Here is an 8322-nt window from a genome sequence, read left to right as displayed (position 1 = left end):
CGACGAGGCGCGGCCTCCCGCTTGGCCTTGGTTGCGCCGCCTCCTCCTCGGTTGGCGAGGGAGAGGACGGGGCGAGCTCGAATGTCGTTCTTCCACCACGCGTGGAAGACGTCGTCGATTCCGCCGCCGGCGGGCGGGCTGTCGGCCGCCATTGTCGTTGTCGCGCGGCGGTGGAAGGAGTATCATGTCGTAGCTGCCGTCGAAGGACATGAACTCAAGACTCCCGAAACGGAGCATCGTCCCGGGTCGGAGAGGTTGCTGGAGACTGCCCATCTGGAGCTTGACGGGAAGCTGTTCGTCAACACGCAGCAGGCCCCTACCTGGCGCGCCAACTGTCGGTGTTTCGAGACCGGGGGGTCCCTCGGGCCGACGAGTGAGTGTCGTCGCGTGCCCCAGCCCAGATGGGTCGAGCGCGTGGGCGAGCGCGAAGGGGGGAAAGGAGCGAGGCGGCCGGAGACCGGCGTGAGAGAGGTGGGAATCCCGCGGCCTTCGTGTTCGTTCCGCGCCCAGGTCGGGTGCGCTTGCAGTAGGGGGTTACAAGCGTCCACGCGGGAGAGGGAAGCGAGCGGCCCCAAGAGAGCGCATGTCCCGTCCTCGTCCCCGCACGGCCAATCTTCTCTAAGAGGGCCCTGGTCCTTCCTTTTATAGGCGTAAGGAGAGGATCCAGGTGTACAATGGGGGTGTAGCAGAGTGCTACGTGTCTAGTGGGGGAGAGCTAGCGCCCTAAGTACACGCCGATGTGGCAGCCGGAGAGATTTTGGCACCCAGCTGGTGTGATGTCGTGGCTGTTGGAGGAGCGACGGAGCCTGGCGGAGGGACAGCTGTCGGAGTGGTTGAGTCCTTGCTGACGTCCTCCTGCTTCCGTAAGAGAGCTGAGAGCCGCCGTCGTCACAGAGCATGCGGGGCGCCATCATTGCCTATCTGGCGGAGCTAGCCAGATGGGACACCGGTCTTGTTCTCTACGGCCCGAGTCAGCTCGGGGTAGGGTGATGATGGCGCTTCCTGTTGACGTGGCTGGCCTGCGCCCTAGGTTGGGCGACATGGAGGCTCCTCCGAAGCCGAGGTCGAGTCTGTCTTCCATGGCCGAGGCCGAGTCCGAGCCCCTGGGTCGGGCGAGGCGGAGGTCGTTCGGCAGAGGCCAGGGCGGAGTCCGAGCCCTGGGGTCGGGCGGAGCGGAGTTCGTCGTCTTCCGGGACTTAGCCCGAGTCCGAGCCCTGGGTCGAGCGGAGCGGAGTTCGCCGTCTTCCGGGACTTAGCCCGAGTCCGAGCCCTGGGTCGGGCGGAGCAGAGTTCGCCGTCTTCCGGGACCTAGCCCGAGTCCGAGCCCTGGGTCGGGCGGAGCGGAGTTCGCCGTCTTCTGGGACTTAGCCTGAGTCCGAGCCCTGGGTCGGGCGGAGCGGAGTTCGCCGTCTTCCGGGACTTAGCCCGAGTCTGAGCCCTGGGTCAGGCGGAGCGGAGTTCGCCGTCTTCCGGGACTTAGCCCGAGTCCGAGCCCTGGGTCGGGCGGAGCGGAGTTCGCCGTCTTCCGGGACCTAGCCCGAGTCGGAGCTCCCTATGGTGCCTTTGGCAGGGCCTGACTGCCTGTCAGTCTCACTCTGTCAAGTGGCACTGCAGTCGGAGTGGCGCAGGCGGCGCTGTCCTTCTGTCAGGCCGGTCAGTGGAGCGGTGAAGTGACGGCGGTCACTTCGGCTCTGCCGGAGGGCGCGCGTCAGGATAAAGGTGTCAGGCTACCTTTGCATTAAATGCTCCTATGACTTGGTCGGTCGGTGCGGCGATTTAGTCAGGGTCGCTTCTCAGCAAAGGCAGGGCCTCGGGCGAGCCGAAAATATGTCCGCCGTTGGAGGGGGGCCTCGGGCGAGACGGAAATCCTCCGGGGTCGGCTGCCCTTGTCCGAGGCTAGGCTCGGGCGAGGCGTGATCGAGTCGCTCGAATGGACTGATCCCTGACTTAATCGCACCCATCAGGCCTTAGCAGCTTTATGCTGATGGGGGTTACCAGCTGAGAATTAGGAGTCTCGGGGGTACCCCTAATTATGGTCCCCGACAAGTAGCTTATTTGCCGAGTGTTAAATCTTGACTCTCAGCAAAGATAATGGTCGTCAGCTATAGACAGCTGCTGATGGCCCTTTGCCGAGCATCGGCCTTCGTCGAGTGTTTGTCACTCGGTAAAGAGGTGTTTGCCGAGAGTCTTCGTGTGCCGAGAGTTATACTCTCGGTAAACATGGTCGTTACCAAGAACAGAACTTTGCCAAGTGCCCGACAAAAAACACTCGACAAATAGCCAAATTCCAGTATTAAATGCACACACACTGGCTGCCGAGCAGCAGACATCCAATCACGTAGTAATAGACCAGCACCTGCAACCACGACTAGGATAGAATAATCACACGCACGTATAAGAAAGGCCCAACCAATTTTGTTAGAATAAGCAAGAAATTAAAAGCCACATCACAATTGATTTTGTAAAATTCCTATCCATTTTTAGTTCTCCATTTAATTACTTGCATTGTTGATTTTAGAAATGTTGTCTTGGTGAGCAAAGTTCTAGGACTCTGTGTGGTGAAGGACATCATTAACCACTTCCTAGGTACTCTATCCTTCTCTCACCTTCATTCACTTACTAGGTGTGTCCGTGCGTTGCAACGGGAACATATAATATCATGATAACTTATATAAAAATGTGTTACATTGTTATGAGAAGATTTTGTAATCTATTGGTGATCCTGGCTATATATATAAATTTTGTTATTTTAATCTACCTGTTTCACCACTACATTGCAACCATCAATATCATGTAGACCTATATATATGATAGTTAGGTGTATGTGCGTTGCAACGACTCACAAATCTATTACTACTCTATAAGACCCTATTGTAGGCGTCCCACTCGATGGCCTTGGTTGTGCTGCACGCCACACTTGGCCCGCCAGGTACCGTCAGGATAGCATATTTCTGCATGGCCAATGATTTAGTAATATATTTACATGTTAGTTGATAATGTCTGCTGGCTGAAGAATGCCCCTCCATCCTCCTAAAATTAGTAAAGGGTTTAGATCTTGATTTTTATGTCTATATTCAAATAAATGAACATATATCAATTATTGTATGAATTTATTAAGAACCTAAACGAATTTAAATTAGCTCCACCTGTGGGAAGAACCTCTCGAAGACCATCCTGTAGTAGTAGGCCTCCTTGGTGGTCGGAGTGTTGTGTGGGAAGATGAACTTTGCATTCGACAGCATCTTGTTAGTCACCTACATTCAAATAGTGTATGTATATGGACCATGATCCATGGAGAGAGAGAAAAAAACAGAGTTGTCCTTAAATTGACATGGCAGCATTTACATTTGATGCTGCATGAGCCTTCAGGCCATCGATCCAGCTGTACACGACGCCGTCACTGAACCGCCCCTTCTGTCTGTAGAGGATATGCTGCAAGGCAAAATCTTTTAGATGTCTGTCTGAATGTCCAAATTTTGGCTAGGGAAAATTCAGTAGAAGCAGCTGAAACGCAGATTGGCTACCACCTTGGGCAGGAATGGCTGCTCCTCGTCGTCGAATGCCTTCCTCAGCACCCACTTCTCAATCCTTCCAAGATCAGGTTGGACCTGCAAATTAAAGCCCTCATCTGGTCACATATACATACTGCTTTGATTTGCTTTGTTTGATTGAAAAGGCAATGAGCTCTCTTTCTGTTCTCAGCTAGGGTAGTGTCAGTAAGTACCATCTTCCACTCAGGATCGATGTTCATGGCCGCATTGATGAACTCCTTGTCCAGGAACGGGACGCGAGCCTCCAGGCCCCAAGCCGGCGTCGCCTTGTTGGCTCTCAGGCAGTCATACTAATGCAGAGCCTTAACCTGCAGAGCAAGAATCGATCATCCATCCATCCACCAATGCCAGCTAGTCAGTCAGTGAAAGAAACTGACACAGACCTTCCTGCACGTCTCTCGGTGCAACTCCTCCTTGTTGGGCGCCTTGTGGAAGTAGAGGTAGCCTCCAAAGAGCTCGTCGGAGCCCTCGCCAGAGATGACCATCTTGACCCCGAGGGACTTGATCTTGTGCGACATGAGGAACATGGGCGTGCTCGCCCTGATTGTGGTGACGTCGTACGCCTCCGTGTGGTAGATCACGTCCTCGATGGCGTCGATGTCGTCCTAAACGGTGAAGTGGAACTCATGGTGCAGGGTGCCCAAGTACTCCGCCACCTCCCTGGCCGCCTTGAGGTCAGGGGACCCCTCCAGGCCCACGTAGAAGGAGTGGAGCTTGGTGCCCAAGCGCCTGGCGGCCTCTGTCCCGGCGAGGTGGCGAACGGCGACGGCCGCCACCAGCGACGAGTCCAGCCCGCCGGAGAGCAAGACGCCGAATGGGACGTATGTCATCAGTCGCTTCACCACGGCCTTCTCGAACGCCTTCCTTAGCGCCATCGGGTCGTAGGGGATGGAGGGGGTGACGATGGCCTCATCGTCGTCGTTGTCGTCGTACCCAGGAGGGTTGGACGGAGTGCCACGATCTGACGGCTTTGGGCTGGGTTGGGCTAAAAGGAAGAAATCAAGTCGAGGACGGAGAGCACGAGCTAGAGCAGTCGAGCTGGTCAACTGACTGGATGGAGCGAGGACGTCGGTCTCGGACAGGCGCCGAGGTGGCTGAGGGGCGAGGGCAGAAACGTGGCCAAGGCCGAGCGCCAGAGCAGGCGGTCAGCGGTGAGTAGGTGGACGACGATGGGAGGAGTTGTCCTGCTTGACTCGCTCTCCCCGAGGTGGCATTCCGCGGTGGGGCGGTGATGGGAAGAGTTGGGAGGCATGAAGCCGCGGCGGCGGCGCGGTACTGCGAGGAGAGCGAGTCGAGCAGGTAGAGGAGCGGCCACAGAGACGCTCGGGGGCACGGATGGAGAGCTTGGAGTGGAGGTCAGCGGATGAGAGCGCATCATCGGGGCAGCCCGAGGCCGCGAGGCGGCGCTTGATGGACTCCGTGAGCGCGTGCTCATCGGGGAGGACCACGGGGGTGAGGTGGCTGGAGAGGATCCGGTGGTTGATGGACTTCCAACATGCCTCACATGGCGGGCGGGGATTGCGGAGGGCGGGCGGGGATTGCGGCGAGCGGGCGGATCGCAACTGTCGCGTCTGGCGGGCGGGCGGGTGTTGGGGCGAAGGCAAAGACACTACCCCTCGCTCGATGCCTTCGCCAGTCTCGCTGCATCAACCCCTCGCTTGATGCCTTCACCAGTCTTCGCTGCTCCAACGGAGGCAAAACGACTGGCAGCTCCCACCCTTCGTCGAACACGTTGCAAGATGAAGGCCCACGATGAGGTCGCCCCGCCCCGCGTCCTCGTCGAACGCGAAGGCCCACGAGGAATTTGGCCCATTGTAACAGGCCCCGCGCGGCCGGTTGTATTACGGGCCCGATTTGTAAATGCTTTTATGTAATGACGGTCTGTAACCCCGCTTCATGGGAATATTCCAGAAATGACCTAGGCGCTTGAGGGCACATGCGTCCTTAAATCGAGACGATGGGCGCTCAGGTGCCTATAAATACCCCCGTATAGTGCCCTTGAGGGACCGAGAACGCGAGTTCCAACATTGGCGCCCATCGTTCGTGCTACGAAAAAATCACCCGCGATGGCACCCAAAAGAGCTAACTCGAAGGCAGCCCCATCCGTCGACGAAGCAGCGAAGGCAACCCTGCTAGTTGAGAAAAAGGGCAAGGCCCTCACCGACAACACCCACCAAGGAGCTGGTGAAGATGAAGCACACAGCAAGAGACAGCGCAATGACCAACACACTCCAAAAGGCACCCTTCGCACCTGCAGCTCCGAAGGGCAGTCACAAGTGCCACCCCCATGCTTCGCACCACCAGCGGGCGAGGACGCAGCAGAGGGCGGCGAGGTCCTCGGTGTCTCCGCAGAAGAGCAGCTATAGCTACGGGCCCTGCGCCTCAGAAACTGCAATCTTCAGAAGTAGAAGGAAATCCTCGAGGCCAAACGCCAACGCGTCACTGTGCAGGCCAAGCTGCGCCAAATGATACGAGATGAAGAGCAGAGGGCCCAGGAGCTTGAGCAAGAGATTGCGCTCTTGCAGCGCGAAGGCCAACACGATCTGCAGCAGCACGGCCCGCCCCTCCAGCAGCGCGCGCCGGTCGAAGACCTATTCGTCCCTCACCGTGGGCCCTTCATCACGCACGCCGCAGCTTTCCAAGGCATCAATTACCTTGACGAGCGAAGCCCCTTGGTGCCTCATCTGCAAGTGTCACCATGGCCCGCCAATTTTAGGGCAGGGACCTACCCCAAGTACAACGGCAGCACTGACCCGGCACAGTATATCATGAGCTATCAAGTCACCGTTGCATCAGCCGGAGGGGACGACGCCACGATGGCCAAGTCATTCATCATCGCCCTCGAAGGCCCGGCTCTCACTTGGTACCCCAGACTGCCCCCGCTGTCCATCGACTATTGGAGAAGTCTCCGGGACAAATTTCTGCTCAACTTCCAAGGGTACCGACTAGACACCAACGCGTTGGCCGAACTGTCACTCTGCAAGCAGCTGGAAAGAGAGGCTCTGCAAGAGTACTACCGCAAGTTCCTGACCCTCAAGTCACAACTGCCTTCGATCGATGACCAAATAGCCATTCACTATGCCATCAGTGGCCTTCGGGCTGGCGTCCTTTACAACCACTGCATCAGAGATCCACCCAAGAACCTCCAAGAGCTGTATCAGCTATTCGAGAAGTACGCTAGATCTGAAGAGCTCCACCAGCGCAAGGTCGAGTCCTAGAGGAAACCCAAAGACCCTCCGCAGTCCAGCCGCACGTGGACAAGGCCTTCACAGACAGAATCCGGTCGGGACGGCCACAGCCAGCAGCAGGTACACAACATCGCCAACCAGCACCCCGCTAGTGAGGCCCCTCGCCGCCAAGATTATCCCCCCTAGGGCCGCGACGGAGGGACCCGCGGTCGAGGTCGAGGACGGGCGCAGCAACCAAGCAGATTTTACTGCTTGTTCCACGGCGAAGACTGCGCGCACCCAACAAGGGACTGCCCGGAGACGAAGGCCACCAGAGACAGGATGTCTCGGGCGCAACCAGCCGACAACCCAAGAGTTGTCGCGCACACATATCAACAACTCCCACCACCATACAACCATGGCCCCGCTCAGCACCCACCCAACACTACAGGAAACGCCTAAATTTTCGTGGGCCAAAAACCCACGAAAATAAGCCTAAACCGACGAAAATATAGTATTTTCGTCGGCCTGCCGACGAAAATAGCCGCCGAAAATAAGTTCGACGAAAATAGGTCTCTATTTTCGTCGGTACCGACGAAAATAACCTATTTTCGTCGGTTTTCGCAAAACCGACGAAAATAGTGAGTCGCCCATTTATTTTCGTCGGCCGGGGGTGGCCGACGAAAATACGCCAGGATATTTTCGTCGGCCTAGGTGGTGGCCGACGAAAATAGCCTGGGAACATATTTTCGTCGGCCACCACCGAGGCCGACGAAAATTGATGGTTCCCCCACCAAAACAGATTTTTCTGCACCTATTAATAATTCACAGCAATATACACAATATCACATATACAGATTCACAAGCCTAATACATAATTCACAAAACACATTCACATATACATAAATAGTCCATTCACATAAGTTTAGAGTATCCATAAGTCCATTGTCCATTCAAATACACAATTCACAAAACTCTAGTCCATAAGTTTAGAGTCCATAAGTCCATAAGCTACTAACTACTCACTACTCACTCCTCACTGATCACTCCGGCGGGCTGTGGGAGTTTTGGCCACTCCCTCCTCCGCCACCAGGAAGGTGGCCACTCCCTCCAGCACCATGGACGAGGAAGTCTTGAACGTTGACACCACCCTCCGATCCATGAGCATGTGACGCTGAACCCTGCAATTCATCAATCATTCAAATAAGGCTGTATACATATACATTGCTGTGTTTGGTCAATATTTGCATAAAACTAAACATGTAACGTCACCTGTGATCCATGGTGAGGAGGCTGTGCATGCATCCACGGGTACTGTTGTGGTGGCCACCCCAGAGGTGGTGGCACCCACCCCGTCGGTGGCCACGCTTGAAATGGCTGAGAGCCCGCCGGTGGCTGGGAGACCGGTGGCACCCATCCCGGGACTGGCTGCGATCCTTGGGGTGGAGGCGTCCAAGTGCCTGGAGGTGCCTGCGTCCACCCAACACCAGTCCACTGTGGCTGCGACGCTGGAGCTTGTCCTGGCCACTGTCCCCATCCTTGTGCCTGCGAGCCATTTTTGATAATAAAGAAAGAGTTGCTATGGAATTGAAGTGTTCAGATAG

At 56.1% G+C, this 8322-nt stretch overlaps 1 pseudogene; it reads right to left on the bottom strand.

Moving 5' to 3' along the window:
- Nucleotides 1-405: 405 nt before the first annotated feature.
- On the bottom strand, nt 406-4929 carry LOC103637177 (asparagine synthetase [glutamine-hydrolyzing]-like; annotated as a pseudogene).
- Between the last annotated feature and the right edge of the window lie 3393 nt (nt 4930-8322).

Source organism: Zea mays, chromosome 8 (genome assembly GCF_902167145.1).
Source record: "Zea mays cultivar B73 chromosome 8, Zm-B73-REFERENCE-NAM-5.0, whole genome shotgun sequence".
Classification (NCBI taxonomy): Eukaryota; Viridiplantae; Streptophyta; class Magnoliopsida; order Poales; family Poaceae; genus Zea; species Zea mays.
The sequence above is the reverse complement of the archived record's forward strand: the minus strand, read 5'-3'. Positions and strand labels throughout refer to the sequence as shown.